The sequence below is a fragment of the Dermacentor albipictus genome, unplaced genomic scaffold, assembly GCF_038994185.2.
Source record: "Dermacentor albipictus isolate Rhodes 1998 colony unplaced genomic scaffold, USDA_Dalb.pri_finalv2 scaffold_18, whole genome shotgun sequence".
NCBI classification, from domain to species: domain Eukaryota; kingdom Metazoa; phylum Arthropoda; class Arachnida; order Ixodida; family Ixodidae; genus Dermacentor; species Dermacentor albipictus.
In genome coordinates this window covers 4636224-4662479 of record NW_027225572.1, presented here as the reverse complement: position 1 = coordinate 4662479, position 26256 = coordinate 4636224, and the positions used below count along the sequence as shown (strand labels likewise).

Genomic DNA, 26256 nt, shown 5'->3' with positions numbered 1-26256 from the left:
TGGAGCTATTTTTGATAGTGATTTACGTTGGAGAGAACTAATTAACAACGTATCTAAGACATAAGCCATTGGACGCCACGCGTTCTTTAAGGCGAGATATTATTTTCTGTACGACGTACGACGCTCCCTCTACTATGCTTTCTGTCATTCAAATATCAGTTACTGTTGTCAGTCTTGGGGGCCAACATATAAAACCTACTTATTGCCTTTACTTCGTCTGCAAAAACGAGCATTGACCGCGACAACTACTAATTCGGGTCATTTCGGTATCATCGTTTTTCATGATAATCATGCACTATCCTTTTGGTCCTTGCGCATCTATAAAACTTCGCTCTTGATCAACACTATAATAAACACTAATTCTACCCTTCCGTTAAGCCTCTCCTTCGTTTCACCTTCTCGTAATACAAAGCAAGCATCCAATTGAAATTTCAACCAGCCTAAATATAACAATGTATATGGTGAACACCTGATCAAGTTCAGTGAAGTCAAAATATGGAACGTACTACCGATAGAAGTTAATGCAGCGAAAATATTTAAAATGACCACTAAACTGCATACAAGTGTAATGAAACTCTGTCTGAAACTCTTGTTATGTGAATTTTCTTTTTGTGTCATATTTTTCTTTGGATTCGTTGTGTGTATTTCGTAAACGTTTTCTATTACAGCTGTATAATATGGTGTTGTATACATCTAAATTGTTCTTCAGCCCTTCACACTCTGCGGCCTGAATTGCTTGTAATTTTTCTATTGGAACGGCCACTAGCCTTTGCAGCTATCGGTCCAAACAGTGTTTTGTACATATTTCGTGTTTTATTGAATAAAGGTACACATAAAAAAGAGTTTTCCTACACAATGTGTGAGCAAGATAAGAAAATAACAACAAAAGTTCAACAAAACTTACAGCAGTTTCAAAACACGTTAAGTTACATATGGACAATACAATACAAATGTCAAAGAAAAGGGAAAGTGTCACTTCAAGAGGTAAAAAAAAAGTGCATCATTTCACACAGTCTTGGCCAAGCCAGCAGGCAACTTGTTCCATTCTTGTATAGTTTTTATTTTAAAAAAATGTTTTCTTAAGCAGTTTTGTCTTGCACGGAACTTCTAGTATCTTTAGTTCATTATCCACGCGTTGTGACCGGTAATGAGGCAGCATTATATTCCTGTCCCTTCGTATACTGATTATACCGTAGTATTGGAATGAAAAGGCTTCAGACGCAGCTTTCTACGTCGTACTTCTAAGGCATCCCGTTTAAGTTCTTCCTTAGCACTCGCAGCGCTGAACTTTGCTGTGTGTCGACCGTACAGTACCGCACACCTAGATTCTGTACCCTCTCAAGTTTATCAGTGTAGCGTTCCGTCGGGGGGTCTTACACAGCACAGGCGTAGTCGAGGACGGACCTAGCGCACGTTTTGTATAGCAGCTCTTGTGAAGACTGGCTGAATGCTCTGCAGTTCCTACGAAGAAAACCTACAATTTTACCTACTCTAGCAGTTACGTAGTTAACCTGTTTCTGCATTGATAATTCTGGGGTGTACCAAGAATTCAGGTATTTACAATGTGTTACTTTAGCTATTGCATTGTTGTCAAAGGCCTAAGTGAAATGTGAGGAGTTCTTCTTTCCAGTGAATCTCATGTTGACTGTTTTGGTTATGTTTAGCTGCATGCGCCACGTTGTGCACCACTTACTAATTAGATTGAGGTGTTGCTGAACCGGGCTAGCATCATCCATGCCATTGGACACCCTACAAAGCACGCAGTCATCTGCAAACAGCCCTAACGGCGATGTCAGACCTTCGCCAATATCACTTATGTAGAATGAATAAAGCCTTTATTTTAAGGAAGGGGATGGCTCTAGGCCGCTGTTGGGGATTAGGAGGGAAAGGAATGTGGGTTCCCGGATTGTTGGCTCAAGCACATCTTCATCTCAGTCTGGGATCTTCCGCTTTATGCAAACTCAGGTGCATGTACAGTTTCGCCGCTCTCGCATGGGCTGGTCGACTACTTCTTCACTACTCGAAACAAGCCACTTTGTCTGCCATATGTCGCAATGGCTTTCGGTGTATCAGGGTTAGTTTTCATTCCCATTCCTATGGAGAATAAAAACAGCAAAGGCCCATGTCTTTTACGAACACGCATACCATCGCAAGCCGGCGGTTTTGTGAGCATTGTGGTAAAATCTACAATTACTGTGCTGAGTACCTGGGTTAGATACCAATACACAATAGTTTTGCATTTCTTTTTTTTGTTTTTTGACTGCTGCATTTTTTCCAAGCGGGCCACGCGTATATTTGGGCTTATTGCCCCGTTCTTCTATAAGCTGCAGTGCTCGTGTAAGAACAGCGGCATAAACGCAGTGCATAAATAGCGCAATAGGCGTTCTTACACGCGTGATCGGGGAGGTCAGCCTGTTGAGTGGCCGTTGGGACGCGCACCTTGCTGGCATTGGCCATTGGCGTATATAAGCGGCGAAAACGTTTTCGCAACGTCAGAGAGGCTCTTGATGAGAAAACAACTAAGACGAAAATTAAGGCACGACATGGAATTGAACCTGGGACTGCAAAATGGCAAGTCCGAGGTGCCACCGCTAAGCCCCCACCACCATTTTTTTATTGCACGCAATTACGAGAGATGTTATCGGGAAATTACTTAGATTTCAGACACAAGAGACAAAAAACAAACGCACACATATGCTACGCTGTCTAATGAAAGTTCTCAAACCAGGAGAAGCGTCCAGAACGCAAATCCTCTCGGGAACGGCATCAAAGGTTTCAACCACACTACGCACTTGAGCGGCCCCTTCCCAAAAGACCGGCCTTGTCGAGCGAGGTGGCTCGGCATTTCTGTCAATCATGCGGCTTCTTCATACTGAATAGAGTCGTAATAACAAGAACGACTCATATGGTGTATTACTGAGTGTTTTTTTAAAGGAAAAAACAAGATACCCTAGGACATGAGAGGAAGTTCTTTTCTGCTAGTTCTTTGCAAAATGTCCCAAAAACTAACATGCCTCGCGAAAAATAACAGTGTTCTATTGTCTCAGGTAGGTTGCGAAGGCTGCAATTTGAATTCTAGGGCACATATACTCCTTTTTCAGGAAGTCATGTTTCAATTCGCAAGGAGGAAATGTGCCGATGAAAGAAAAACGTTTTCGCTGCTGGCGTTATACACATTCTGCGCACACGGCAAAGAACTTGTTGACCAAATCGAGAGAAATACAGCTTTTCATAGATAGGTTAAGGGAAGAAGTTATCTTGAAGTTGTACATTAGCGACATTCGATAATAATAATAATAATATTTGGGGTTTTACGTGCCAAAACCACTTTCTGATTATGAGGCACGCCGTAGTGGAGGACTCCGGAAATTTTGACCACCTGGGGTTCTTTAACGTGCACCTAAACCTAAACACACGGGTGTTTTCGCATTTCGCCCCCATCTAAATGCGGCCGCCGTGGCCGGGATTCGATCCCGCGACCTCGTGCTCAGCAGCCCAACACCATAGCCACTGAGCAACCACGGCGGGTGACATTCGATCGACAATAAACAAATATTGAGTTAATCTGGCTTATAACAATGAAATAGTGTCGACAAGATCTATTAGGAAGCCTATTATTTAATAGTGGCAATTCATGAGCCACGTTTCTCGTTACAAAAAGAAAAGGTAGGTGTGACGGAAGACGTGCTCTATTACCCGCAACAAGAAACGGTTGACGGACGTATTTCAAGATAAACTAATAGCAACGTTGTCGCACAAACAAATGCACAAGAGTGAGGCCTCCCTTATCACGTGGAAGAAAAAGGCAGCCCCTTTTCATGGCTTCCCTCGATGAACGACAAATAAAACAGGCAAATATTCTATCCATGTCAATGCCATGTAAAACGGAAAAAAATTACGTAATGTTGATCGTTTTTCCTTTCGCATGGCCTTAGCTAACGCTACCTGCACTTGGCAGTGCGCGACGCTTGCTCAGTCGGCCCCTCTCGCCGCCCAGCGCCGCCGGTCGGACGCCCGACAGGAATGCGCCACGGAAGCCGCTCGTCGAGTGAAACCATTGAGCGACGAAGCAGCCGAAGGCCAATGTGATAATGAGGAACGTCACAGTGAGGGACTCCGCAAATTTGGACCACCTGGGGTTCTTTAACGTGCATCTGAGTACATGGGTGTTTTCGCCCCCACTGAAATGCTGTGGCCGGGATTCGAACTCGCAACCTCGTGCTTAGCAGCCAAACGCCATAGCGACTAAGCAACCACGGCGGGTAATAATATGACGCTATGGAGGCGACGTAGCTTTAGACACTTCGTAGGTTTTCAGTGTGCAACAAAGGAAAACACATGGTAGTGTTTCATTATACTGTAACTTAAAGACGCTAAAAAGCCACCGTACATGGTCAATGCCATGTAAAGAACGAAAGCAATGAAGCAGTGCTAACTGGATTTCACTTTAGTATGTCTGCGATGGCTTGGTACTTTAATGTACTGCAGTAGTAAAAGTTCGTTGTCACATAAATTGCGTTACTACTAAGTATAAAATAGCTTTTCAAAGCACCAACATTTTATCCACAGCAACACTTTGTTTCGTCAAGATGCCTTTTGCTGAAGAACAGCACAACAAGTCACCCCTTCAGACGCACAAAGGAGTTCATGCGTCTGCCTTTCCGTACCCTTACCAAAACGGAGACACTCCTTTGTCGTCCCGCGCGGTAGATGCTCTCGTGTTGCGCGTGCTGTTCGTGGTGTGGAGAGTCGGCGAAATGCCGCGAAGGCGACAAAGGGGCCGCAATGCTGCTGGCGAGGAGAAGGAAAAGAAAAAATAAATGCTGGCTCCTGCAACAGCCCTGAAGCGAGCCCACTGCGATGTGCAGGTATACGTATACGCTGATGATGTCGCATTTGTTTCCACGTCAAATGGTATACGTATCTTAAGAAAAATTTACAGTAGCATTTTAATCAGACTGAAATGTGGCTTTAAGGACTACAAATGTCGCTAAATGTGAACGAGAGTGTAATCATTTTCCCCCTTAATTTTCCCTGTCCGAATAGCACAGACACATGGTCAGGAGATAGTTCCGCAGGTACAATCATTATAATATCTGGTAGTGATTTACACAGAAAAGCTTAATTGGTGGACATACATTAAGTACATCGCGTCTAAAGGAGCACGTGCTCTCGGACGAAGGGTCAGCAGCAGTGGTTTCGGAATGCGCAGGGACACTCTGCTGATGGGTCATTGTGTCTGTCTTTGGTTGCGTGTTATTTTCTGCATGTCCTACTCATAACTTACGCCCTCTCGTATTTTCCAAGATGAATCATTACATTTGGGTCTTGACCTTCCAAAATTTGTAGCGAATAATATTATTTATCACGAACTCACATACCTTCTCTTCAAACTCAATTTTGGATACTAAGAGTTGAAACATTATTGAACATCTATGCATGTCCACAATAACGCTCCTACTATATATTTGTTTGAGAGCCGATTGCATTCTTTGAGAAACAATGGTCTCGACTACATTGTACCCAGGTAATTGCCTGTGCAGAACCTATTAGGACCATTACCGTGATGTGGTTTTCCCAAATTTACTTACTGCGGCATTAAGCGCTCAATTCAATAATATATTTCCTGAAAACGTACACTAAGCTTCGCCTATGAGATACCTAAAAGGTTTCTTCGATGACAAGCTTGAGAATCTACAAACATAAAAATTACGCCAGAACGTATCTCACGATGACTTTCGAGCGTATCGCGGATAGCAATGGTGCAATGCCGCTACCCTCGAGCAGGATAGCCGTACCTGCCCGGTGCCAGGGCGTGGACAGCCGACGCTCCCCTGCGAATCTACGTACCGTGAGTGCACCGCCGCGAGACAGCGCATGCGATGGTCGACTATTGAGTGAAGACATATGTCAGCGAACCGCGTATGCACGGACGGTTAGGCTAGGGCAATGGAGCCTTCTCTTATATGCTCAAGTGTATCGTTTTGTTGTGTGTCTAAGTGCCGTATGTGACCACAACCTGAACGAGATAAAGGCAATGTCTGTGCTCCACGCTCTCCTCACTGTGTGTTGAGCCCTTGGGCTCACGAACCCTTTTCTATGTCAAATATAGTGCTTATCTATGCGGCTACTTTCACTTGACACGTCTTTAAATTTAAATATAGTTGGCGAAAAATACAAACGGCCTCGTTCCTCTCGACAACGAAAGCTTCGCCTCAGTTGCTGTGATTTCTCGCACCTTTCCTTAAAGAGCTCCTCTGTTCCAAAAGCCTTTAAGTGCCCCTGTGTCGTCAGGCGTATTACCGTTTTAATTGAGCACCAAACGAAAGTATTGGGTCAATCTAGATTGAAAGATAAGGTTTCTGTAAAAAAGAATTGGTGAATCGTAGCGAGAACGTAGCTTTCGTAACCGAGAAAATTACAAAAACGTAAAAGCGGAGTGGCGCTCCTTGCTGTGGACTATGGAACCTCTCACGTGATGTCAGCACTGGCTCATCCAAAAGTGCCCGGAATGGGGGTCACATGGAGATTACGTCAACTCGTCCAGTCTGGCGCGGGTGGTTCAGCTTGAGGCGCCGCAGCTGCACCTTGTTAGATACGGGACCTTTTCCTGAGCCTCCATCGAGTTCACCAGACCACATCGAATCGCGTCACACCTAAGCAAGGAACGCAGAAGCAGATCTACCCCGTTCCCGAGGCGCGGCACGTGCAAACGAGTTGGCGTCCCCCACCTCGTGCGCCGCAGGGAGCTATTCACTGCTTGACTCTTCCCGAAAGTGTAGCGAGAGCCTGGCACTGTTCCAGGTAACGTGGGTCCCGAGGCAAGACGGCTGTAATGCACCGCGAAGGCCTGGCAGCAATCCCCCTTCCGTCTTTGTGAAAGCAGTTGCAGACCGGGAAGGCAATAGCGCAGAGAGAAGTAAGCACTCGGACAAGTGGGGCCCAAGGAGCGACCCTGTGCGCCGGGTGTAACACAATCGCACGGGCGCCTACCATTGGCCGAAAATGACGACACCCGAGCGGGCTCGCTGATTGGCCGAAAATGGCGTCACCTGAGCGGGCTCGCCGATGGGCCGAACGTGACGTGCCTTCGAGACACCGAAGGGCTTAAAAGCCAGAGACCGGGAGAAGCAAGAGAGCATTCCTTCATTGATCTCTTTCGAACTTCTTGCCACGGGCCGCAGCGTCCGAGTTGCTGCCGGCCCGTAATGACTTTGTGACTGTTAATTTCTTTGTACTCTCACTGTAAATAATGTAAATAAACCTCCGGTTTTCATCGCAAAGTCCTCCTCAACCTCGGCCAACTCCTGCACCCAATGGCAAGGTCCAAAATCTGGGGGACAGCAATTGGGATTGTCCTCCAGATCCAACAACCTCTAGAGGGAATTCTGTACACAACGTGGTTATATATTGGCATTTCGAAAGCGATAATATACTTCTAGACGAAAAAGCTATGGATCTAGCACGACCTTATATTTTCTTTTGTCGTCCCATTAAGCAAAGGTATTGAAAAAGTAATGGTCGTTCGCTTACGAGAATATCGGAATAGATTTAGTATTCATTCCTCCTCTCAATTTGGGGTTCGCGAGGTGTACACAACGAGGTGTACGCCGCCCTTAGGTGCCCGTTCCTGCAGCGGCCGTCAGCGTCGTAACCAAGGGTGCGATCGCGCAAACAGCTCGCTTTTCCGTTCTCTCGATTGCCCTCTCGTGATTCGTTGGCGCCCGCGCGTTTCGTCACGGCCGTCATTGCGCCGGGGCGGGACCACAAAATGCGCTTACGTCACACTCCTGTCAATCATTCCAAAACCGAGTGAAATCGGCCGCTATCGTGGAACGGTCGACAAGGGCATTCGTTTCGAAGAATGAATGGCCGTTGCCATAGCAGCGCTAGTAGCAGACGATGCGCCTGTCGTCTGCTCATAATGTCGTCGCTCGCCGAGCATGGTTGGCCCTGCCGGGGGTCCAGTTTTTTTAGATTAAAGCGCGATCCGCCACTGCAGAAAGTTAGCGATGCTAATTATTGAAAACAACTGTGATCACAGTGAAATTAAATGTTGTGCCTGCGCTGTGATAAATATAACTAGTGTTCTTATTTTAATGTTGTTTGATCTGAGCTCATTTGTCGAGAATGCTCGCCGTTTCACGTTGTGCTCAGAGAATCGCGTTCATTGTTCGGCGGTTTGAGCTCACGAGTCACGATGGCCGCTCCTATTATCGCGCTTTTGGAGTCTCTCGGGCAGCCTCGGCGACGCATCTTTCGGGACGCATTTGACGAGCTTACCGAGGAAGAGCTCCGCGAGCACTTCAGGCTCTCGAAGAGCACTGTACAGTGGCTCTGCGAGCAATTGGAAGACGTCATGGGTGGCCTTCGGACCAGTGGCATCACGACGCAAGGCAAGGTGCTTTGTGCTCTCCGTTTCTTCGCGACGGGGAGCTTCCAAAGATCCATCGGCAGCGAAGCATTTGTATCCATAGGGCAGGCTTCCGTGAGCGAGACCATTCACGCAGTTGCGGAAACAATAACCGGGGTGCGCCGGCAACAGGGCTGGGTGAGCTTCCCGTTGACAACGGCCGGCAAGGCTAGTGCAAAGGCGGCCTTTACGGATCGCGGCCGCATTCCCGGTGTAGTGGCCTGGGCCGCTATCTTGTAGCGATGCCTTATGCCTTATTCTATGCTATTCTTATCATCCACCACACACGGCGGCCTGATCCCGTTGATAATGAGGGCAGACCGTCGCTCTGACCACTGGCTTAGCGCAAAAAGCCTGAAAAAGCATAGAATCGGAAAAGGCATCGCTACAAAATACCGGCCCTGTGTCGACGGGACGCTCTTCGGTCAGCGCGCGCGATGTCCGCACAAGGTACGGGTGGCCCTCTATGAACGCGACCAACAGTTCGCTTTGATGCGGCGACACGTGCCGGTCAAGTCTTAGATTTTTGTGCGACGACATAGCGATTCGCAGTCGATGAACAATGATCGCCAATTGAACTGCGCGCTCCTGCCAATTTGTTTTGGCGTGTGCGATACCACCTAGCGGAATAAACCAAAATATATGCCGCTTAAATTAGTTTTCTTCTCTCGCATCACATTTCCGACGCAGATTATATGTTGCAACAGTAAGAGTTTTTTTCTTATATCACGTGTTTAATTATTAAAGCATCACAAACATTCTGCACGTAATATATCGTCCCCGATCGAAGCCCAAACTGGTGACGGAAACTTCCGGGGCTGGGCTCACTCGTTTATTGGCTGTGCTCTCCCTCCCGTTCTCATAAATCTTGCGGACGGCCTACTTTGTGACGTCGCAGCCAGAGCGAACGAGCGGAAAAGCGAGCTGTTTGCGCGATCGCACCCTTGGCAAGCTGACGAGCACAGCGACAGTCGAGATCGAACACGCAGCGCAACAGGGGGTGAACAAAGAAAGCGTGAGGAGGAAAGCGGAGGAGGAGGAAAGCGTGAGAACAATACGCGGATCTCGAGCACTGTGGGAATCGATGTAAGCGAAGCTTTGTATGCTTTGATTGACGATAAGTAGCGGTGGTGTTGGCGGCGAATGTCTCATTTCTTCAGCGTTTAGTCCGATAAGAGAGTTGTGAGGACATCCGTCGCGGTTGCTTTGACTTTGGTGTTGCGCTGCTAAGCACGAGGCCGCGGGACCAAATTCCGGCCCCGGCGGCCCCATTTCGATGGGGGCGAAATGGAAGAACAGCCGCGTACTTAGAATAACCCCAGATGGTCAAATTTAATCCGGAGGCCCCCACTACGGCATTCTTCTTAATCAGATCGTGGTCTTCCTACGCAAATAAAACCCCATAATTTAGTTTGAGAGTGGTGAGTTGATGTTAAACGTTTCCTTGCGAACACCACTGCTGTTTGTCTGCGTAGTCGACAGAACACACAGTGAGGCGAGTTTGAGTCATTGTTGTGCGTCATTGTTCCTAATCTCTGAGAGGGTTGAGCATTATCATTGACTCACATGGCATTGTGGCATGAGTTTTAAACTTTATTAGAGGGCCCTATAACGTAAAACTATTCCAATATGTTTTTTATTCCAATCTCCTGACGTCAAATTTGCGTAACCGCCGACGCAAGGATCGGGCGGTCACCCGCAGCGTTGTCTGAACAGACCAAACAAACACTCTCCTCCTTTATAGGGGGTCACTTTTGTTTGCTTTAAAAACGAATAACATTGCCGGCACTGAGCTGCTTGCCTTATCTAATTGCCTGACAAGAGGCACGGAGCATGCTCAAGTGGAAAAGGATTCGATGGGGCCGAGCCAGTGCACTGGAAATCGATAACCAGATCGAGAGGGTGGTGCCGGCGCCTGCGGTTGGTCCGCTTTGCCTTATACTTAGCTTGCGGTGACTCATCCAAAATCGCGGCGGCATGCAACGGAAACTTAAGAATGACGCTGAAACGGATCCTTAGCAAAGAATATTTGGCTGAACGAGGTCGTCAACGTGCTGAACGTGCTCGATAACGTTACACGGCCACGCAAAAAGTTTTATTATAAGCAATTAAACCCATGCTCTCCGGCAGGTGCGCGTCGCCAGTGCCTGAGCGGTCGGTGGCAGCCATCTTTTATTGCATTCGGAACAGGGCAACTTGCGGCTATTCAGAAAAAAAGTCAGTTTTGTTCGGCATATTAATGCATCTTTATCGCGTACACGTCACTTTGACGCGTGATTTTTTGCGGTTTTGTGACGTCGCGTGAAAGGCAGGTGAAGTGGGTGCCGCCCGAAAACGTTTCACCAATAGCCGATGGCAAATGGCGAAAAGTGGGCTAATAAGACCTAACCATTTTACTTTTGTTCGACCAAATCATGCATGATGAGTGTGTACACGTCATATTGACACGTGCATTTATATTTATCGGGCGACCAGGTTTCACCGCCTAACAAATCTTATCGCACAGCGCGGGACGCGCTTGCATGTATCCGAAGTTTCTGGAAAGTTATCGATGCTTCTATCCGCAGTCTGTTGTTGCCGAACCTTGTGTTATCTGATTTATTCGCCTGACGCGAAAGATGTAGAACTTTATGGAAGGCACGCGGGTCCCAACGATTAGTCTGGAACATTCGACGATTGTGTATAAAAGCCGACGCGCTTGAACCGCTGATCAGATTTTTCGACGATCGCCGACCGTGTTCGCCGCTATCGTTGTGCTATAAGTGTAGCCTGTTTTGTGGGCACAGGTTCGCCCAATAAAAGTTAGTTTTGTCTATCACAGTATTGCTACTGTGTTCTTCACGTCACCACCACGTGACATCTGGTGGAGGTGCTTTTGGTCCATGTACCGGACGCCCCCGACAAGCCGTGATCCAAGCCCGGAACGCAAAGACAACACCAACGCAGTCCCGGACCATCGAGCAAGCCGCCGTCTTCAACAACTGCCCCCGGAGCACGGACTTTTGCCCGAGACGACCAGAAAGATTGCCACCAAGTCCACCCCAATGGCAGCCCCAGCATCCCCCGTCGTGCTGCAGCAGCCCAGGGAGCCCCCCACGTTCCGCGGTTCAACATTCGAGGACCCGGAAACCTGGCTCGAGACGTACGAGAGGGTCGCTGCATTTAACAGCTGGAACAGCGACGACAAACTGCGACATGTCTTCTTCGAATTGGAAGACGCTGCCAGGACGTGGTTCGAGAACAGAGAAGCCATGTTAACGACCTGGGACCTTTTCCGAAGCGGCTTCCTGAAGACATTCACAAGCGTCGTACGACGAGAACGAGCCCAAGCACTACTGGAAACCCGAGTGCAGCTGCCCAACGAGACCACCACGATTTTTACAGAAGAAACGCGCCGCCTATTCCGCCACGCCGACCCGGAAATGTCCGAGGAAAAGAAAGTCCGGCTACTAATGCGTGGTGTTAAGGAGGAACTTTTCGCCGGTATGGTACGAAACCCACCGAAGACTGTCGACGAGTTTCTTCGCGAGGCCACTAGCATCGAGAAGACACTCGAGATGCGAAACCGGCAATTCGACCGCCGCACCAACGCTACAAACTATGCCGGAGTTCAATCACTGGCCTCCGAAGACCTGCGCGAGGCTATCAGAGCAGTCGTACGAGAGGAGCTTCAGAAGATCTTCCCTTTGTCGCAGCCTCAAGTGGCCTCGATCGCTGACATCGTCAAAGATGAGGTTCAGTGGTCGCTGGGAGTTCCGGAGGTGCAACCTCAATTACCGCAACCCCAACCCGAAGCGATGACCTACGCCGCCGTCGTACGCCGTCAAGGCCCTCCTAAGCGACCGCCCCAGGGCCCTGTAACGCCGCAATTCCGTCGACCACCGCCGCCGCCGCCGACAGCGCGCCCACCCGTCGCCCAGCGGAGCTACCCGAGGAAGACCGACGTTTGGCGCGCTCCTGACCACCGCCCGCTCTGCTACCACTGCGGGGAAGCGGGTCACGTCTACCGACGATGTCCATACCGGGAAATGGGACTGCGAGGTTTCGCCGTCAACGCTCCGCGCCCGCAGCAAGGTGAACGCCCTCGCGATATCGCTGACTACCTCGCGGCTACTCAGTGGAGCTCTCGACGACCATCGCGTTCACCATCACCAGGCCGATACCTGTCGCCGCAGCGCCGACCATACACTGGCCCAGCTCGGGGCCGGTCAGCGAGCCCATATCCGGAAAACTAAAAGCAGCAACCGATGGAGGTGCGGTTGCTGTCCGTCGAACTGTCGAAGATCCTCCGCCGCCGACGAAGACGCCGAAGAAACTACCTCGACGACATAACGACACGCCGCCGTCCCGACGAAGTCTGGAAGGAAAGAATGCGACGACGAAAGACGACCTGACGATGTCACATACCAGCCACAAGTCAACGCGACGCAGTCTTGATCCGACGCCAAGACCGAACTGTAATGCAAGACAAAGAGCCACCGACCTCGACGTGCTTCTCGACGGCCACGCAGTCACTGCCTTAGTCGACACAGGGGCTGATTACTCCGTCATGAGTGGACACATCGCCGCCCAGTTGAAGAACGTTAAGACTACGTGGGAAGGCCCTCAAATTCGTACCGCCGGAGGACACCTCATAACCCCGACTGGACTGTGCACGGCAAGAATTACCATTCACGACCGGACTTACCCTGTCACCTTCGTTATCCTCCAACAGTGTTCACAAGACGTCATTCTCGGCATGGACTTCCTCAACCAACACGGCGCAGTCATCGACCTGAAGTCGAAGTCAATAACTCTGTCGGAAGACCATGCGATACCGTCGGAGAACCCTCGTACTCACCACGCCTTGAGTGTGCTCGAAGATCAAGTGAGCATCCCGCCTCGCTCCAGCATTGTTATTTCGGTCGGCACCGAAACACCCGCTGACGTAGAAGGTGTCATCGAAGGCGACCAACGTCTACTGCTAGACCGTGAAATTTGCGTCGCAAGAGGGATCGTTCGACTGCACGGAGGAAACACGAAAGTGTTGCTGACAAACTTCAGCCAGGAGTTCAAGCACATCAACAAGGGCACGACGATCGCATACATCGAGGAAATTCTGGAAAACAGCAATGCGTTTGTCCTCTCGGAATCCGCCGCATCTACCCCGACGACCATGGTTGCCGAACCAGACTACGACATTAATCCAAGTCTCCCCGTGATTAAGCAACAGCAGCTCAGAAGTCTGCTCCGGCGATACAAAGGCTGCTTTTCGACGTCATCGAGGATTCGACAAACACCAGTCGCCAAGCATCGCATAATCACCGAGGAGTACGCTCGACCACTTCGCCAGAGCCCTTACCGAGTTTCCCCGCGAGAACGTGAAGCTATAAGAGAACAAGTCGACGAAATGCTGCGCGACGACATCATCCAGCCGTCGAAAAGCCCGTGGGCATCTCCTGTTGTGCTGGTGAAGAAAAAGGACGGAACCCTTCGTTTCTGCGTCGATTATCGTCGTCTGAACAAGATCACGAAGAAGGACGTATACCCTCTCCCACGGATAGACGACGCATTGGATCGGCTCTGCAACGCTAAATACTTCTCCTCGATGGACCTCAAGTCTGGCTATTGGCAAATAGAAGTCGACGAAAGAGATCGTGAAAACACCGCCTTCATCACCCCAGACGGCCTCTACGAGTTCAAGGTTATGCCATTTGGACTGTGCTCGGAGCCTGCAACGTTCCAGCGCGTGATGGACACGGTTTTAGCAGGATTGAAGTGGCAGACCTGTCTCGTTTACTTGGATGACGTCGTTGTATTCGCCGAAAGTTTTGACGATCACCTTAGGCGGCTTGCCACAGTACTAGAGGCCATCAAGTCATCAGGGCTCACTCTGAAGCCAGAAAAATGCCGCTTCGCTTACGATGAGCTTCTATTCCTAGGCCACGTCATCAGCAAATCCGGAGTACGCCCCGACCCGCAGAAAACAGCTGCCATTGCAAAGTTCCCGCAGCCCACCGACAAGAAGGCAGTGCGTAGATTTCTTGGCATGTGTGCCTACTACAGGCGATTTGTCAAGGACTTTTCACGTATCGCTGAGCCGCTGACACAGCTAACTGAATGTGACGTCGAGTTCAAGTGGGAAACGCCACAGGCCGACGCATTTAAAGAACTCAAACGACGCATGCAGCCGCCGCCCGTACTTGCGCACTTCGACGAGCACGCCGATACCGAAATACACACTGACGCCAGTAGCCTAGGCCTCGGTGCCGTCCTAGTCCAGAGAAAAGATGGACATGAACACGTGATAGCTTACGCTAGCCGATCATTGTCAAAAGCAGAAGGCAATTATTCTACAACCGAAAAGGAATGCCTCGCCATCGTTTGGGCCACAGCGAAATTTCGCCCTTACCTATATGGCAGGCCATTCAAGGTGGTCAGCGATCATCACGCGTTGTGTTGGCTAGCCAACCTAAAAGACCCTTCAGGACGGCTGGCACGGTGGAGCCTCAGGCTACAAGAATACGACATCACTGTAACCTACAAGTCCGGAAGAAAACACTCAGATGCCGATTGCCTATCCCGCGCCCCCATTGACCCGCCGCCGCAAGATGACGAGGATGACGACGCCTTCCTTGGAATAATAAGCGCGGAAGACTTCGCCGAACAGCAACGAGGTGACTCGGAGCTAAAAGCCCTAATCGAGTATTTGGAAGGGCACACCGACGTTGTCCCAAGGGCATTTAAGCGTGGATTATCTTCGTTCACGCTTCAAAACAACCTACTCGTGAAGAAGAACTTCTCACCACTCCGCGCCAACTACCTTCTTGTTGTTGCGTCGGCGCTACGTCCAGAAGTACTGCACGCCCTACATGACGATCCGACCGCTGGGCACCTCGGTTTCTCCCGGACGCTATCGAGGATACAAGAAAGGTATTACTGGCCGCGCCTAACCGCCGATGTCGCCCGTTACGTCAAGACATGCCGCGACTGTCAGCGACGCAAGACACCGCCGACAAGGCCAGCCGGATTACTACAGCCAATCAAGCCTCCTTGCCGACCATTCCAGCAGATCGGGATGGACTTGCTGGGACCCTTTCCGACGTCAACAACCGGAAATAAGTGGATCGTCGTGGCGACAGACTACCTCACCCGCTTCGCTGAAACTAAAGCACTGCCGAAAGGTAGCGCAGCCGAAGTGGCGAAATTCTTTGTCGAAAACATCCTGCTGCGACATGGCGCCCCAGAAGTCCTCATCACCGACAGAGGAACGGCCTTTACAGCGGAGCTCACTCAAGCCATTCTGAACTGCAGTCAGACAAGGCACAGGAGGACAACGGCCTACCACCCGCAGACGAATGGTCTTACGGAGCGGCTGAATAAGACCCTCGCCGACATGCTAGCGATGTACGTCGACGTCGAACACAAGACGTGGGATGCCGTCCTGCCATACGTAACATTCGCTTACAACACGGCGGTGCAAGAAACAACACAGATCACGCCGTTTAAGCTGGTTTACGGCAGGAATCCGACGACGACGCTCGACGCCATGCTGCCCCACGTCACTGACGAGGAAAATCTCGACGTCGCTAGCTATCTCCAGCGCGCCGAAGAAGCCCGACAGCTCGCCCGCCTGCGGATCAAGAACCAGCAGAGGACCGACAGCCGACACTACAACCTCCGACGACGCTTTGTTGAGTACCAGCCCGGTGACCGTGTTTGGGTTTGGACCCCTATACGCCGACGAGGACTGAGCGAGAAGCTTTTGCGTCGCTATTTTGGACGGTACAAGATCATCCGACGTATTGGTGCACTGGACTACGAGGTCGTGCCAGACGGCATTTCGCTGTCACAGCGGCGCCGCTCACGACCTGAAATCGTCCACGTTGTGCGGCTCAAGCCGTACCACCAGCGTTGACGAACTTTGGGACTTCGCGTAACTGACCTTTGGACTTTATTTCTTTTCGTTGTTTTGTTACTTATGTTTAATAAGTGTCCCTTTGTGTTTCGCTCTCTTTGTAGCATCGGGACGATGCTTTTTAAGAGGGGGGTATTGACACGTGTATTTATATTTATCGGGCGACCACGTTTCACCGCCTAACAAATCTTATCGCACAGCGCGGGACGCGCTTGCATGTATCCGAAGTTTCTGGAAAGTTATCGATGCTTCTATCCGCAGTCTGTTGTTGCCGAACCTTGTGTTATCTGATTTATTCGCCTGACGCGAAAGATGTAGAACTTTATGGAAGGCACGCGGGTCCCAACGATTAGTCTGGAACATTCGACGATTGTGTATAAAAGCCGACGCGCTTGAACCGCTGATCAGATTTTTCGACGATCGCCGACCGTGTTCGCCGCTATCGTTGTGCTATAAGTGTAGCCTGTTTTGTGGGCACAGGTTCGCCCAATAAAAGTTAGTTTTGTCTATCACAGTATTGCTACTGTGTTCTTCACGTCACCACCACGTGACAATATCAGATGCATATTGAAAATTTTTTGCGCAAACAAACAGGGACGAAGAATAGGGGCAACACAAGGACGAGCGCCCCTATTCTTCGTCCCTGTTTGTTTGCGCACAAAATTTTCAATATGAATATGTTCCAACTAGGCCGACTCGCAGTTTTGCTTCAATATCAGATGGCAAGCTATCACGGTTTTTGTGACCTCGCGTGACCGACAGGTTAAGTAGGGGGGGGGGGGGGGGGTCAAAAAAGTTTTGACTAATCGTGGAGGGCTGATTGCAGTATTGGAATAGAAAAGTTTGGGTGCTATGCAGGATGCACCGTGTTTGGCGAAACTCGGGATCTTCACGAGCTCTGGCAACACCCCAAGATGAAAGCAGAAATGGGGTGCTATGCAGGATGCGCCGAGTTTGGCGACACTCGGGATCTTCACGAGCTCTGGCGACACACCCAGATGAAAGCACGAATGGTACTGAGACGCAGTTTATCTTTCGACAAGCCTCCAGTTTTATTGGTTTATCTAGATTCACTCTGGCTGGCTATCATTTCTTGGGCGTTGCCTTCTGGGCGGTCGACAAACTGGGGCTGACGTGATCATACCGTCGGTGCATGGTCATGCCTTCTTTCACTTCTTTGTCGCTCCACCGAGTGCATTACACGCACAAGCGAGTTATAAAACAAACGCATTTAGTACAATATTATTAGTTAGTTTAACGTGGTTTAGAAGCATTTTAAAGCTTACATGTACACTGAATGTGCATTACACTAATTTGTAATTTAGTACGCTTCGCATTAAACCACGAGGGAGCGCTGTGGTGGCGTCATCGCATTCATTTACCGGGCGAACATGGCGGCTGAACATCGAAGAGGCCCAGTGTAAACAAACTCGTACAACGAGCTTGCAGTGCGCGACGTAGTGATCAGGCTCGACGATGACCGCTATTTCTTGGATAATTCTGTTCCTCCGTCAGCAATCTTTCCGTGCACCCCGTAAGACTGCCAATAACTTCGGCGATTTTACAGAGCGCAACGCGCGCCTACTGTTCACGGCGCAGTGCTGAAGAAACAACTTGTCCGGTGCTGCCTCTGCGAGAGCGCGGAGTTCATCCACTCTGCGTGACTGCGACCGTTACGAACATTACATAGTGTGTGCAGAAGGAAGACATCCTATATAGCTACGATGCGACAAGGAGGTGGTACCGACGATGGATCTCGCTAACAACACAGTGAAGGAGACATCGACAAACTGCAGATAAGTATATTTCTGTTTCCTATTTAGCATAATAAGAGTGCACGGATGAAGTCACTTTCGCAATAACGAACTGAATGTCCAGCAGTTTAGAGAAGGCAGTGAGAACCAATGAGTGTTCGTGCTTTTACATGCAAGTGGGCCCGCGAAAATATGGAAAAGATGAAGGTAACCTTCACTAACTTGGTGAGGTAACAGAAATTGAGTGACATTAAGCCCGCAAAATTTATGGAAGAATATCTTTATCCAGGTGAAATATCAATAGCAGGTACTGATATAAAGCAGGAAACTTATACAAAAATTTTACGGGTTGAACAGCACATGGAAGGCATTACCGAATCGTGATCGCCACGTTACCGATATCCTTGAAAAAAGTTTAGAATCATTGCATTTTATCGGTTATGCAATTTGGGACCTAAACCTGGATGTTAACAAAGAAACTTGAGATGTCAAGGACTGGGCAGAAAGCGAAGTAACAAAAATTGTTGGAGATAGCAATAAGCTAGGAAGAAATTGGCGCAGTAAACCGTGGCAACTGATACGCTAGTCGAGATTAAGAAAAAAAAAGGAATCGGCAGCCAGGCCATGCACGTATTCGATCACTTGTTGCCAATTCATAAGAGGTGATTACATAAGCGGGACAGAATGGATGTCAAGGAGAGAGAGAACTACAGCCGAGTATGGTAGAAAATTGCGTAATGGGACAAAAATATAATGTTTGTAGCAGGCACGTACCCAGGATTTTTTTTCGGGGGGGGCCCACACCTCCATCATCATCATCATCATCCTGTGTTATGTCCACTGCAGGACGAAGGCCTCTCCCTGCGATCTCCAATTACCCTTGTCCTGCGCCAACCGATTCCAACTAGCGCCCGCGAATTTCCTAATTTCATCGCTCAACCTAGTGTTTTGTCGTCCTCGATTGCGTTTCCCTTCTCTTGGTGCCCATTCTGTAACCCTAATGGTCCAACGGTTATCTAATCGGCGCATTACATGACCTGCCCAGCTACATTTTTCTCTTGATGTCAATTAGAATATCGTCTGTACCCGTTCGCTCTCTGATCCAAACCACTCTTTCTCTCTTAACGTTATGCCTAGCAATCTTCGTTCGATCGCTCTTTGCGTGGTCCTTAACTTGCTCTCAAGTCTCTGCCCCATATGCACTGGCAAAATGCACTGGGAAATGCACTGGGAAATGCACTGGCACATGCATTGGCACTGGACATATTGCACTGGCAAAATGCACTGATTGCACACCGTACTTTTCAATAATAATGGTAAGCTTCCAGCCAGGAGCTGGCAATGTCTGCCGTATGCGATCCAATCTATTTTTATTCTTCTGTGAATTTCCTTCTCATGATCAGAGTTCCCTCTGATTAATTAACCTAGGTAAACCTACTCGTTCACAGTCTCTAGTGGCCGACTGGCCATCCTGATCTCTTGTTCCTTTGTCCGGCTATTTATCATTATCTTCATCTTTTGCATAATAATATTCAACCCCACTCTTACACTCTCTCTGTTAAGGTCTCCAATCATTTGTTGTAACTCGTCTGCATCGTTGTTGAATAGAACAATGTCATCGGCAAACCGAAGGTTGCTGAGATATTTGCCGTCGATCTTTACTCCTAAGCCTTCCCAGTTTAATAGCTTGAATTCTTCTAAGCACGCAGAAAATAGCTTTGGAGAAATTGTGTCTCCCTGTATGGCCCCTTTCTCTATAGGTGTCTCCCTGCTTTTCATGTGTAGAATTAAGGTAGCTGTAGAACCTCTGTAGATATTCTAGCGCGAAAAACGAGTCAGTAAGACGAGAAACTATTTACATATTATATTTACAACAACGGTTGCAGCGAAGACCGGTCAGATTCACAGCGCGAGCCCAGTTCGTTCTTCCTCCTCTTTTCTGTTGATATGGCGCCTAAGCGTCTCGTTCAGACAAACAAATACCTCACGCATGTAGCGATATTTTCCAAGCTTTTTACGTAAGCGTTCTGTACTCCTTGATTACGTAGTGCCTCTACAATTGCTGGTATCTCTACTGAATCAAATGCCTTTTCGTAATCTATATAAGCCACATAGAGAGGCTTATTGTACTCTGCAGATTTCGCGATAACCTGATTGACGACATGGATGCGATCCATGGTAAAGTATCTCTTCCTGAAGCCAGCCTGTTCCCTTGGTTGACAAAATCCAGTGTTAACCTTATTCTATTGGAGATTATTTTGGTAAATATTTTATATAATACTGGGAGCAAGCTAATGGTCCCATAATTGTTCAATTCTTTAACGTCTCCTTTTTTTGTGTGGATTAGTATAATGTCTGCATTCTTCCAGTTTTCTGGGACCTTTTAGACACTTCGTATAAAGAGCCGCCAGTTTTCCAAGCATTATGTCTCCTCCATCTTTGATTAAATCGACTGTTATTCCACCTTATCCTCCCGCTCTTCATCATTTCATGTCTTGCAGGGTCCTTCTGACCTCATCGCTAGTTATAGAAGAGTTTCTTTATCCTGTTCATTACTGTTTCTAAGTGAACTATCGTGACTCCTCTAGGTACTGTATACAGGTCAGATTAGAATTTTCCCGCTGCTTTTACTATATCTTTGAGATTGCTGATGATATTATCCTTCTTATCTTTTAGTGCATGCATCATGGTTTGTCCTATGCCAGGTTTCGTTTTTTACTGATTTCAGGCTGCGTTCATTTTATACGGCTTCTTCAGTCTTTCTCATGTTATCGTTTCGAATATCAGTTATTTTCGCCTCGTTGATCAGTTTTGACAGTTCCGCGAATAGCGTGACGCTGTGCGGCCGCCAGTCCCATACAACCGCGTAGAGCGCAGAACTCTGCGATTCAAGACGTACTGCGCTCACTGCGAAATGTTAGAAAAACACTCACATAAGCACAGCAGAGAAGTGGCTACATGAGGCGGCTCGACCGATAACTGTAGAAGCGTCATTCAAAACAAGTAATTGTTCTCCACTTCCGGCGGCGTTTTCTCTACTTCCTTTTTAAATAAAAAGATGTTGATCCATAAATATTCTCATAAACAACGGTTAACTTTTTTATTATTCGCTTTTGCTTGCAGTTTGGTTGGTGCCTTGGCTCTCTCCCTTAGTAGATCGCTTAATTTCTCAACTCTTTGCGATTTTTGTTTCCAGTTGCCAATTTTGCACGAAAAGCGCTATACAGTTAGGGAAAAAACAGACGAGGTAACGGGCGACAGTCATCTTGCTTATGGGTTTAAGGGTTATTGCAGGGTTTCATGATGGACGCTTTTTCACATTATTTTATTTCCCATCTTATCTAACCCATATCACGTGTATATGGTTACGGGCATCTGCCAGCGTCGCGGCGAGCCGTAACTCAAGGAAACAATGAAGCAAAGGGATAAGTTAAACGCAACTGGCGTTTTCTCCGGCCGCAACTCGTTCCATGAGAGTACAGACCAGCTGAGTAACAGCCGCATCCCTCTCCTGGTCCCAAGATCAGCCTAAACAAAGACGGTTGAACTAACAAAAGCAACAGCTATGCACGTGACGGTTGAATAGATGGTGACAACTGAACGCACCTCGAGTTAATCGCGCGGGTGCGGAGTCTACGAGAAAACTGTCCTTCACATTACAAGAGATGCCGATAACTACCGCCATCTAAAAGGAGTGAAAAAGGCAGCATAATGCTGACCGATGAACAGCTGCGAAATCTCAACATTGATCTGGCGGCGCTTTAGGAATGTGTGAGGAGTGGTGGCGTGGGTGGGGAGGGGGGGGGGGGTATGCCACTTGATTACGGGGGGGGCCCGGGCCCCCCCGGGGCCCCCCCCCCCCCTGGGTACGTGCCTGGTTTGTAGGCATAGGATGCAATCAGCTCGTATAAGACGGGATTGTAGAGTGAGGCATTTGTTTTGCATCGAACAAAAATAGGTTTCTGGAGCTGATAGTAGAGACTCGTGACGGTGCAGGGCCACCTCAGCTGCTGGCACACTAATCAACATGACAATTGGCTCTGAAAAAGAAAACCCCAGTTATGAAAAATAAAAGCAACGTTGTCCCGACACATCGTTTTATTATGCATACTGCACTAAAGGCTTCCACAGTTAAGGGCACTTAGTACTAATAGAGCAACGAACAATTTTCTTTGTAAATAATGGTTTGTATGCGGCTGATTCATTCCAATAAACTTTTTTTGCAGCAAAACATTCTGCTGCTGGAGGCACTCAACCGCCTGGTGGCAGTAGGCGAGCGCCAGGCACGTGCTCTTGAGAGTGTGGCAGAGGTCCAGAGGGCTGCTCTGCAACAGTAGTATCGGTGCCCTCACTGCTCTCCTGTCGAGCCCACAGAAGGCACCTTATAATGTAGCTTTCAGTTAAATATTTTGTTTTTTATTCAAGAACATGAATAAAATTATTGCAGAAAACATTGTACTGTGCATATTAGGCGACCTTTAACATGCACTCTGTGGCCCTTCAATACAGGCAAAAACGTAAGACAACCTGTGCCACTCTTGGACCATGTAAATAAAAAATACGCTAATGCAGCATACACGTCATTGTGCTGTTTGTTCTTTCTATGTTCAAGAATACAGTGCGTGTTGATTAGCCACAAGACGAACGGTGTGTGTAATTCACAATGAAAACAGGAAACAGCAGGAGCTTAATAATGCTATCATCTATAGACTGTGCATATGAATGCAACACTACCCTATTCAAACGTGTCATTACATGCATGTTCGATACCACATATTCTTTAACAATGTCATATATTTGCATGTACTAATTTTCACACAGCTTAAGCCCTTGCATAGCTCACTTGTGATGTATCCATTTCATAGGCCAAATAATTGTACACTTTGTTCTTTCGTGTTGTATGAAAAGCGACATCCTCTACAGTCGGATACAACTTCAGAAGACAGGAGAGGCCCCACCCAGATGACCAAAGGGCAGCAGCCGATTGCCTCCACGTCTAAAGAAATAGTCCCTCTACCAAAAGCGCATATTAGTGCGTCTTGCGGCACAACGTCAGTATAGAGTGCGTGCCCATTGGTGCAGGTTTGTGTTCACCTGCCGTTGAAGTGCAGATTCTGCGGCCTCCTAAATGTGTATCCGACTATAGAATCACGTAATGCCTTGCACCAGTTGCATAGACTTTAGCAACCTGATAGCACACAATAATCAGGAACAGAAATCTATAAAGGCATCCAAGCAAAGCTGGCTGGCCACACTTCCATTATGAGGGGCTGTAAAAAGGTCTCGCCAAATATACCCATGACATCCTTGAAAAAGAGGTGGTGTTTGGCACTTCTTCAGAATCAAAAGCAGATTACAGGTAATGTTGTGTACTACGTTAAAACAAACTGAGCCTGGTTATCTGCACAGCATGTAATGGAAGCTTGTGCTTCACATAAGAAACAAACTGCTCTGTCCGGTACAATTGTCGAGTTCGGTGTGGCACCTATTATGTCATTAGTGTCAACATACAAATTACACTTTTAAAAGGCCATTCATTTCACCATTATTTTTGTATGACGGTTATTTCAATCAGTGCTTGTATTACATGAGCAGGTGGATTTGAAAGCAAAGCTTTGTTTGCAAACCTTCAGACTACCTTAATTGTGTGGCAAGGCACTGGCATGTTGTCGAATAGCTCACACTTCCTCGGTCCTGCACCAAAGAAGCCCCATACTCTATTTGAAGTTGGATCGCACAACAATTCGACGTCACACAAAGAAGAGTAACACACACAGCAGAGCGTTCTGCTGTGTGTATTTCTCTTCTTTGTGTCCCGTCGAATTGTTGTGCAATTGAACTTCAAGCTTCTGTACCAATACAACCAGTCTTCAACATCGCCAATGCTCTAGTTATTAAGCCACAATGGCGCACATCTTTGAAATGTCCCAACACGAATTAGCTCTCCAACTAATCACCGCAAGCGTAAAATTTTGCAGCACAGGTGTATGCACATGCCATATTCTTTACCACCAAACTCGCAAAGAATCAAAATGCAAACATTTACCAGCCTTACTGCTGCCGTTACCATCATCATCATGACATCAATGGAAAGACGGTGCCACGTTTCAGTAAAGGGAGTGCCGGAGGGAAAGGCGTGACAGCGAAGCTTGCAATAAAAATTGCAGTTAGAAGACATGTTCAATGCCGAAATATGCTGCATATCGCTCATCTTACTTTGGCATTGCGGCAAGCTTTTACTCGTTTGAGCATGTCACGTTTGGTGTAATCATTGCCCTAAGCTGTACAAAAGGTCTATTCACTCTGCAATCTTTATTTTTATCATGGCAGGTTAAAGACCCACTTTTCATTGGCACCTGCACCACATTTTTCCCGATATGTAATTTTACCTTGGTGGTTCATGACATCTTCACGCACACTAAGTTCTGCAGAGCACTGGATCTGCATTGTTCTACTGCTGAAGAATTAGAGCCCCATTATGAGACGAAAATAAGCGATTTGTCCATCCAGAATAACACTGCCCCCCCCCCAAAAAAAAGAAGATACACTGAACCTCTGGCACATGCACCAATAGTGAACACAGCAAACACTTAGAAGTATTTCTTCATGCAAGCCAGCACACTAAGATTCTCAATGCATTTTCATTTCGCAACAAATGCATAGGCAAAACCGACTTGGCACAAGATCCGCATCTCGCGCTGCAACGAACTGTGCAATGCCTTGCTCTTTCATAGTGCGGCCGATAGATGACGCATTACCAAAATTCAGCATTATGCCTACTAAGTAACTTGTACTAAGTAATATTATAAAGAACCCCAAGTACTTTATGAGATTAGCATTCACAGGGTACTTCACACAATTTGTGGCATCCATTTATCTATATATACTTCATTAGCCTCTTTCCCAAAAACGTGAGCAATTTGGAAGTCACCCTGACAGACAAGTAGAACAATCGGCAAAAAGTCAGCAACCAGCGGAAAACTCAGTATCATAGGCTGCCGCATGTGTGATGTCGTTAACACAAAATTTAAGTCGGCTACACAGAAGTGGCAAATTTGGCAATATCATGTGTCTAGACATTGCTTCAATGCTACTCACAGTAACGGTGACATTGAAGGCTCCTTAATTCCCACGTACGTTCCGTCGACACACCCGACTACGCACGTAATGTTCCCGCGAAGTAGGAAGCGTTCTTTGATAAATGCCCGCTCAGCCGCCGTCTTCGGGAAAGCCAGCCACCGCTTCCTCACTGCCGAATCGATAAGCACGTCAGACACATCTCTGACATCTCTGACACTCACAGTAGTTTGATGACGTCCAGTGTATCGCTCGGGGCCGACGCTTCCCTGAAAACTTCCAGTCCCGTGGAAACGGAGGGCGCAGAGGACTTGCTCTTCGACGGTGAGCGAATGAAGCCCGCCACGCTGTCTCCACAGACGAGAGTCTTCGCCTAGCTCGTCACACAGCCTGCGCACTGATGTCTTCGACAGGCGAAAATGACGCTGAAACTCCACGGCGGTCATGTACGTGAACGGGTCCAGACGGTCATACTGACGCTTGCTGCCGCTGGATGCAATGACACAGGCTGCTGCTGCCTCCGCCATGTTCCCGAGTTGAACTCGGAGGGGGTTTCGCGATGTACGAGTTTAGCATGAGTTCGCCTGTCAATCAAAACCAGAGGTCACGCCCCGCGCGAGGCATGTAACTCTTGTGCGCGCACTCACCCCGGTTGGGCCAAGCCCAACTTATTTTTCGGCAACAGCGACGCCTTGCCGAGATGAGAGGCATCAACAATCTTCACCACCGAGATAAAAAAACGCACAACGCACAGTCATCGGTGATGTACTGCGCACTACTATCAAAAACAAAGCGTTGACTGTCACTGGCTTATGCATATATCTTCGCCGGCTGAGATGGCCCCACAGCACGGCTTCATTGCCTGCATTGTGGCGACGTAGCCCACAGTAAGTAATTATCGGCTCGTCACTGTAGCTGCTTGCAAGGCGTCGATGCGCCGAGGGGGACGACGATGCTGAGGAGTGCGTATCACAGCAGTCGTTTGAGATGGCTGCTCAGCCATCGGTGATGTATCGGAGCCAGAGCGTCGCCAACACGATCAGCGTCCGAGAATCGCTCGCTTTTCTAGACCCAGTGCAATGGCATTTCTTCATCCCAAGCACTGCGCACTCAAC

General features: G+C 48.2%; 1 protein-coding gene across 7 annotated transcripts in view; it reads right to left on the bottom strand.

The window, feature by feature from the left end:
* Positions 1-26256, bottom strand: part of DopEcR (G-protein coupled receptor DopEcR) — a 258527-nt gene that overhangs the window by 58713 nt on the left and 173558 nt on the right. The window contains exon 3 of one of the 7 annotated variants that reach the window (XM_065440594.1): positions 4674-4788. The exons of the other annotated variants lie outside the window; for them this stretch is intronic. The gene's annotated coding sequence lies outside the window, so the exon portion shown is untranslated. The remainder of the gene's footprint in view (positions 1-4673; positions 4789-26256) is intronic. 7 annotated transcript variants of the gene reach the window in all.